We start from the raw sequence: 9,238 nt of genomic DNA on the forward strand, positions 1-9,238 counted from the left end.
TATAGGCTCTGCACAGGAGAAGTCCTGAAAGCTCCTGAACAAATCCGCAGACCTTGATGGTGAACAGGATCCAGTTTTAACAAAACAGATCACCGAGCGGATCCGTAAACAACTGGGCCATAGTCCAGTCTAGAGCGAACCAGGGCTCTGTAAATGCGAAGCATGGAGCAACGCTCTGCACCCCAGGAGGTGCTCGCCAACACTTTTAAGATATTTAGTGTTTTTAGACACTTCTTTCTCAGGTTTAAAACATGAGAAAGGAAAGTCAATTTTCGGTCGAACGTCACTCCTAAAAATTTTACTTCAGGCGCAACTGGAATAATTGTACCATTCAAGTATAACTCAGGTTCAGGATGGAGACCTCGCTTCCTACAAAAGTGCACGCAGACAGTTTTCTGTTTCGAAAATGTAAATCCCTGTTTGTCTGACCATTCTTGGATCTTAATCAGAGCCATCTGCAGTTGCCTCTCTACATATCTCATGTCTGCTCCTTGACAGCTAATCTGCAGATCATCAACATATAGAGATCCCAAGATGGTGGGAGGAAGTTCTTTTAGTACAGAATTTATTTTTAAACTAAACAGGGTTACACTGAGCACACAGCATTGAGGCACACCCTCTTCCTGTTCAAAAACATCCGAAAAAACAGAGCCAATTCTTACTTGAAAAGTTCTAGTGTTCAAGAAATTTTGAATGAAAATTGGTAGGTTGCCGCGCAAGCCACTCTCGTGAAGATCCCGGAGTATACCGTATCTCCATGCCTTATCATAAGCTTTTTCAATGTCGAAGAATATCGAGACAAGGTGGCTTCTTCTTACAAATGCTTTTCGAATAGATGTCTCTAAGAGGAGCATGTTATCTACAGTTGTTCTTCCCTTTCGAAAACCACTCTGATAAGGCGATATAATATCATTCTTTTCCAAGAAGTAGACTAGGCGGCTGTTTACCATCTTTTCAAACAGTTTGCAAACACAGCTGGTAAGGGCAATTGGCCGATAGTTCGAGGGATTCCTCGGGTCTTTCCCTGGCTTCGCAATAGGAATGACAATAGCTCTCCTCCATGCACTGGGAAATATACGCTCCTTCCACACTCTATTGTAAAGTGTGAGAAGGGCACTCAGTGACTTACAGGACAGATGCTTTAGCATTTCATAATACACGCCATCCAGACCCGGACAAGACCTATGTGTCTGCAACAAAGCTCTCTTTAGTTCAACCATAGTAAAGTCTCTATTGTACGGCTCAAAGTTGGAAGAGTTGAAAGCGATGGGATTTTTCTCAGAGCGTTGCTTGATAGAAAGAAATGCAGGTGAGTAATTTCGGCTGGAAGAAACGGCAGCAAATGTCTCACCAATTGTATTTGCAATTTCTTCTATGGAGCTAATCACTCGGCCATCTTTTTCCAGAAAGGAAAGTGAGTGGTCTTTGTACATTCCGCATGCTTTTCGAACTCTTTCCCAAACCCGCTTACTAGGCATAGAGGATGTTATTGAGGACACATATGAAATCCAGGAATCCCTCTGGCTCTGCCTTCTTACTTTCCGTGCATTTGCTTTGGCTCTTTTAAAAGCTATGAGGTTTCGCAGAGTAGGATATCTACGAAAAATACCCCATGCTTTTTTCTGTTTTTTCAGTGCTTCATGACAGTCGCGATTCCACCATGGTTTCGAATATTTTAGTGTTTTTCCTGATGTTCTAGGAATCGAAAGCATAGCTGCCTGAATAATAGTATTAGTAACAGCTTCAACAGCGTCATCGATATGCACACCTTCTACCATTTCCTCTGTCAGCTCTGCAACGGAAGAGAAGAGTTCCCAGTCTGCCCTGTCCAGGATAAAACGAGGGACTCTCGACACGGGGTTTGCTCCTCTTCGTGCAAGAGACACAAAAATAGGATAATGATCGCTGTTGTACAGGTCATTTCCGACACTAAAAGTGCAAAATGGCAACAGAGATGGTGAACAGATGGCAAGATCGAGAGCGTGGAATGTCCTTGAAGGCTCATGGAAGTACGTATCTTGCCCATTATTTAGGAGACAAAGGCTATGATCTTCGATCATCTGCTCTATTTGTCTTCCTCGGCAATTTGTATCTTTACTTCCCCAGAGTGGACTATGGCCATTAAAATCTCCTATTATGATAAAAGGCTCAGGCAGCTGCTCTATTAGATTATTTAAATCTTGCTGATAAATGTGCTCATTTGGAGGCAAATACAAAGAAACAAATGAAACAATATCAAAATTTATTTGAGTAGCGACAACTTGGAGGGATGTCGTCAAAGGAAGTACATTTGAGGGATAATCCAGTGAGGAGAGGAGACCTACACCTCCACTGGCACGCTCACCTGCAATGTTATCCTTCCTGACAAAAGAAAACCTCCGAAGTTTTGCATGGTGTTCAGGTTTCAAATTTGTTTCCTGTATTGCTAAGCACACAGGATGATACACATTTATTATAGATTTGATGTCAAGGAAATTTCGGTGGAAACCGCGACAGTTCCATGACATAAGGGTGGCCATTATGAATGGTTTTTGTTTTTTCTGTGCTGTTCTTTTGTTTTTCGTGGAAGTAGATGCCTGGGAACTTCTAGACCCTCTTCTACTTCCATAAAGTCTGAATCCGCAGATTCAGAAATCATCTCATCAAAAGAGCTATTGCTGTGACTTCTATTTTTATTGGATATTTTATGTGTAGAAGTTTTGGGCTTACTTTGAATAACTGTTTCTTTCTTTTGTACTATATGGGTTGCATTTTCTTTTTGCTTGTTGGATGTAGACGGATGGGTTTTATTTGCTAGGGTCTGTGTGCCTATTGATGTTTGGGTGGCGACTGTACGAGATGATTTTACAGCACTGGCGTATGATGTATTTGGTCGAAGCTGTGTGCTCTGGACTAATCTTCTGGCTTCGGCATATGAGATGTTCCTCGTAAACTTTGCAGTCTGCACTTCTTTTTCCAATTTCCATTTTGGGCAGAGGCGTGAAAATGCTGGGTGCTCACCCTTGCAATTTATACAAAGAGGCGCAGCCGTACAATTTTCAGAATCGTGGCCAATCTGTGAGCATCGGGCGCATGTCAGGCTGCCACGACAAGACGTCTTAGAATGGCCGAAACGCTGGCATTGGAAACATCGCATAGGGTTTGGAATATAAGGTCTTACAGGAATATTTAGATATCCGGCCTTAATATTCTTAGGCAGATCAGGCGTGTTGAAGGTAAGGATCACGTGTTTCGTGTCTATCAACTTACCTTCTTTACGCATCTTGATCCGCCTTACACCGCAGACATTTTGTTCGGAGAGCTCAGAAGCGATCTCTTCTTCAGAAACATACAGAAGGTCGAATTCTGAGATTACACCCCGACAATAGTTGAGTGACTTATGTGGTGTTACAGTCACATTCGCTTGCCCAAGTTTAGTTATCTGAAGTAAAGAAGCAGACTGGGTGGCTGAGGTTGTATCAATAAGCAGGTCTCCGGAGCGGAGACGCTTTATATTTCTCGGCTCACCAATACAGGACTGGATGTATTTGTTTATTACGAAAGGAGACATCTTATGCATTTCGCCAGAAGGACTAGAGATGACTAGGAAACGGGGAATATTGTTATGATTTTTTTCATTTGTATCTGTACGTAATTTTTTTGCAGTAGACTTTTCAGAAGTAGGTTGAGTGAGAGGTTGAGTGAGTGGTTGAGTGAGTGGTTTAGCAGTAGACGTTTCAGAAATAGGTTGAATGACTGGTTTAACAGTAGATGTTTCAGAACTAGGTTGAGTGACTGGTTTAGGAGTAGAAGTTTCAGAACTAGGTTGAGTGACAGGAGTGATTTGAGTGACTTGAGTGACAGGATTGACTTGAGTGACTGGAGTTACCTCGAAATCTTTTATTAAGTAAACATGAGAAGCCATAGTGAAAGAATAAAGATTCGGGTCCGACGGCCCCGCCCACCACGGAGCCCAACAAGGGAACACAGATTCCTGTGTTAGGGCTAGCCGGACCTATACGCAAACTGAAGCCCCACAGTCGGCTTTCCCGAAAGCAGGTACTCCCGAGAGCTTGACCCCAAGCCACTGACACAAGGACTAGTGACCAGCCGATTGACACCCGTGAGGACGACTAAGGTGCCTCCCGTTTAGCTGAAGCAGAGGCCAAAGCAGTGTGTTGGGGACAGTACCTCGCCCCTCAACTACCAGGACCCTCCTTTCCAGCGACACGGGTCTCCACGCACGGCAAACACGTGGGCAGTTTTCTCCCCACTTGAAAACTAGAAACAAGGTCTGTTCCAGCCTCTCGTGACGAGCCCCAAACTCCGTAGAGAGAAACCACCAGGGAGAAGGGAAGGGAAAAAGATCCAGCCAAGAGGAGAGGAGACGGAAAAGAGGATAGATCACTGGGGCTCCAGGATCGTGACACCCGTCTCACCAAGAAGATGATCCCCTGAAGGGCTAGGGTACCTCGGGATTGCCACACCCGTACTCACAAAAGTGAGCCCCCTGAGGGAGTTTACCAGGAAAAAGAAATTCAAGAAAAATCTTGTCATGTATGGCAACTCTATCCCCTGGGCCAAGCAAGTCCCTTATCTTGGGGTGATCCTCAGTAAAACTCTGTCATGGAACCCACACATCACAAATATTATCAATAAGTTTCGAGCCCGTAAAGCTCAATTCTTCCCCTTAATTGCTCGAAACAGTATTTTGTCTATAGATAACAAGTTACACATTTATAAATCCATATTGCGTCCATTACTATGCTATGCATGTCCTGTATGGGCGTACTCATGCAATAGGTATGGAGGCAAATTGCAAACAGCACAAAATTGTATTCTTCGACAAATAGCCAACGCACCTTGGTATGTGCGAAATAAAAATATACATGAAGAACTGGGCATTCGCCCTCTAAAATCTGTGTATTATAGAATAGCAAAGAGATTCCATAGCAGGCAGCTAGAAATTCAAAACCCTGCCATTAAGATACCTGAGTACGACCCATACAATCTGGACAACAAATACAGGCCTTTGGCCGTATTAAATGAATGGATAATGTAGCATAGCATAGTAATGTATTTCTGCTTAATATAATCTTATATTTATGTAACACCTTCCTTATGTATATTTATAAATTATTCTCGCATTCTTATATATGTATGTATATATGTAGATATTTATTTACCAAGGGCTGGTATAACTTTGTGCACTGCTTTGTGTTTAAACATCTTGACTTCCAGGTTTTTCACCACTCGATAGCTTTCTGGCCTTCCAGTCCTTTACAGCAACTGAAAAAGTAACCTGTGTTAATACAGGAAATAGGATTTTAGCATTTAATATACAAAAAACCCTAAAAAAAACAAAAAAAAAAAATCAAAAAATTCAAAATATATATAAAAATAAAAAGAAAAAAAATTTAAAAAAATAAGACTAATCTGTAAAAGTTAATGAAAAAAGCAACAAATCGCAATGTCTAAATTATATTCTACAAGTGAGTGAGTGAGAGATTATGGCGCAAAACCAAAGTTGATTATAGTGCGCCAAACGCGAGATGAGGTGAGTACAATTGATGAAATTAAAATACAATAAATAAATAACAAGTAGACAAATGTGTCAAATCCAGAGGATGAAGTCATATAAAAACAAGTTAAAACCACACATTTAAAATTCAAGACACAATTTTCAAAACAAATTACATTAGGTGATAAAAGCCAGTCTCTTTTAAATAATAAAATAAATTACAATTCACCTCCCTTCCGATTAAACGGTCGAGAGGTAAGTCACAGCTATTAAAATACTTTTGACGAAGATTATTAAAATATGGACACTCAATTAAAATATGACGGACAGATAGACAAACATTACAATTTGAACAAACAGGCTCATTCTCTGCTTTTAAAAGGTAGCCATGTGTCACTCTAGTGTGACCAATTCTGAGGCGAGTCAAAAGAACTTCTTTACGATTTCCAGCAAAATCCCAATGCTCAATTCTAGGCTTTACATGTGTTAACTTGTTTTGACGCTGAACATCCCAAAATTGCTGCCATTTTTTTCATATCTTCTTTTTCACAACACAACAGATGTCTCCAAAAGGGATGAGGCGATTGGACAGTTCAACAGCAGATTTGGCTGTGATATCTGCCAGCTCATTCCCTTTAATTCCCACATGACCGGGAACCCAGCAGTACAGAATTTCATATCCACGACTCGTTAGGTTTATATGTATCTTGAGAACATCCACTATGACTGGGTTTTGAGTGTTAGAAAAAGCTTCTAAAGATTTCAGTGCACTATAGGAGTCTGTATAAACTATAAACTTTTTGTGGCAGAGCCTAGAGATGTACAAAAGACAATAATATATTGCAGTTAATTCAGATATTAAGACAGAGGAGGCATGGTGCAAGCGTCTGGTGGTCTTCAATTACAAATGCCATCCCAACATGATCTGTTGACTTGGATCCATCTGTATAAACTGGAAGATAACTGCTATATTTGTGCCTGTGCTCAGCGAAGAGTTGTCTATAAATGATGTCATTGGTGCTTGCCTTGACGTGATGCTTGAAAACATCAAGAAGCTGAATCCGTGCATTTTCCCAAGGTGGGAATTCAAAATTCTGTACTGCTTGGGGGTGCATATCAGAGAGGGAGAGTTCCTCAATGACAGGGCGAACTCTTAAAGGGAACGTAGGAACACAGGATGGACGTGTTTCAAATAATGTGTTACACTCATTATCAAGTAAGCACAGCTTATTGGGATGTTCAGGTTGAGATAGAGTATTAAAATATTGCAAAAGGGACAATTGCTCACGCCTCAGATAAAGTGATGGTTTGTTACAGTCAACATATAGGCTCTGCACAGGAGAAGTCCTGAAAGCTCCTGAACAAATCCGCAGACCTTGATGGTGAACAGGATCCAGTTTTAACAAAACAGATCACCGAGCGGATCCGTAAACAACTGGGCCATAGTCCAGTCTAGAGCGAACCAGGGCTCTGTAAATGCGAAGCATGGAGCAACGCTCTGCACCCCAGGAGGTGCTCGCCAACACTTTTAAGATATTTAGTGTTTTTAGACACTTCTTTCTCAGGTTTAAAACATGAGGAAGAAAAGTCAATTTCTAGTCGAACGTCACTCCTAAAAATTTTACTTCGGGCGCAACTGGAATAATTGAACCATTGAGATATAACTCAGGTTCAGGATGGAGACCTCGCTTCCTACAAAAGTGCACACACACAGTTTTTTGTTTGGAAAAAGTAAATCCCTGTTTGTTTGACCATTCTTGGATCTTATTCAGAGCTATCTGAAACTGCCTCTCTACGTATCTCATGTCTGCCTCTCGACAGCTAATCTGCAGATCATCAACATATAGAGATCCCAAGATGGTGGAAGGAAGTTCTTTTAGTACTGAGTTTATTTTTAAACTAAACAGGGTTACACTAAGCACACAGCCTTGAAGCACACCCTCTTCCTGTTGAAAAACATCCGAAAAAACAGAGCCAATTCTTGCTTGAAAAGTTCTAGTGTTCAAGAAGTTTTGAATGAAAATTGGTAGGTTGCGCGCAAGCCACTCTCGTGAAGATCCCGGAGTATACCGTATCTCCATGCCTTATCATAAGCTTTTTCAATGTCGAAGAATACCGAGACAAGGTGGCTTCTTCTTACAAATGCTTTTCGAATAGATGTCTCTAAGATGTTATCTACGGTTGTTCTCCCTTTTCGAAAACCACTTTGATAAGGCGATATAATATTATACTTTTCCAAGAAGTAGACTAGGCGGCTGTTTACCATCTTTTCAAACAGTTTGCATACGCAACTGGTAAGTGCAATTGGCCGATAGTTGGCAAGATTCCTTGGATCCTTCCCTGGCTTAGCAATAGGAATGACAACAGCTCTCCTCCATGCACTGGGAAAAATACACTCCTTCCACACTCTATTATAAAGAGCGAGAAGGGCAGTCAGTGACTTACAGGACAGATGCTTTAGCATTTCGTAATTTATGCCATCAAAACCCGAAGAAGACTTATGTGTCTGCAATAAAGCTCTCTTTAATTCCAGCATTGTAAATGCTCTATTGTAAGACTCAGATTTGGTAGAGTTGAATGCGATGGGATTTATTTCAGAGTGCTGCTTGATAGAGAGAAATGCAGGTGAATAGTTTCTGCTGGAAGAGACGGCAGCAAATGTCTCACCAATAGTATTTGCAATTTCTTCTATGGAGCTCGGCCATCTTTTTCCAAAAAGGAAAGTGAGTGGTCTTTATATATGCCGCATGCTTTTTGAACTCTTTCCCAAACCCGCTTACGATGCGTGGAGGATGTTATTGACGACACATATGAAATCCAGGAATCCCTCTGGCTCTGCCTTCTTACTTTTCGTGCATTTGCTTTGGCTCTTTTAAAGGCTATGAGGTTTCGCACAGTCGGATATCTACGAAAAATACCCCATGCTTTTTTCTGTTTTTTCAGTGCTTCATGACAGTCGCGATTCCACCACGGTTTCGAATATTTTAGTATTTTTCCTGATGTTCTAGGAATCGAAAGCATAGCTGCCTGAATCATCGATATGCACATCGATACACAACAGCGTCATCGATATGCACATCTTCTACCATTTCCTCTGTGAGCTCTGCGGAGGAAGAGAAGAGTTTCCAGTCTGCCCTGTCCAGTATAAACCGAGGGAGTCTCGACATGGGGTTTGCTCCTCTTCGTGCAAGAGATACAAAAATGGGATAATGATCGCTGTTGTACAGGTCATTTCCGACACTAAAAGTGCAAAATGGCAGCAGAGACGGTGAACAGATGGCAAGGTCGAGAGCGTGGAATGTCCTTGAAGGCTCATGGAAGTAAGTAGCCTGCCCATTATTCAGGAGACAAAGGCTATGATCTTCGATCATCTGCTCAATTTGTCTTCGTCGGCAATTTGTATCTTTACTACCCCAGAGCGGACTATGGCCGTTAAAATCTCCTATTATGATGAAAGGCTCAGGCAGCTGCTCTAGAAGACCATTTAAATCTTGCTGATCAATATGCTCATTTGGAGGCAAATACAGAGAAACGACTGTAACAACAATATCAAAATTTGTTTGAGTAGCGACAACTTGGAGGGATGTCGTCAAAGAAAGCACATTTGAGGGATAATGCAGTGAGGTGAGGAGACCTACACCTCCACTGGCACGCTCACCTGCAAGGTTATCTTTCCTGACGAAGGAAAACCTCCGAAGTTTTGCCTGTTGTTCTGGTTTTAGATTTGTTTCCTGTACT

This window comes from Stegodyphus dumicola, chromosome 12, assembly GCF_044657685.1.
Source record: "Stegodyphus dumicola isolate Sdum_Otavi_A_Nest chromosome 12, ASM4465768v1".
NCBI lineage: Eukaryota > Metazoa > Arthropoda > Arachnida > Araneae > Eresidae > Stegodyphus > Stegodyphus dumicola.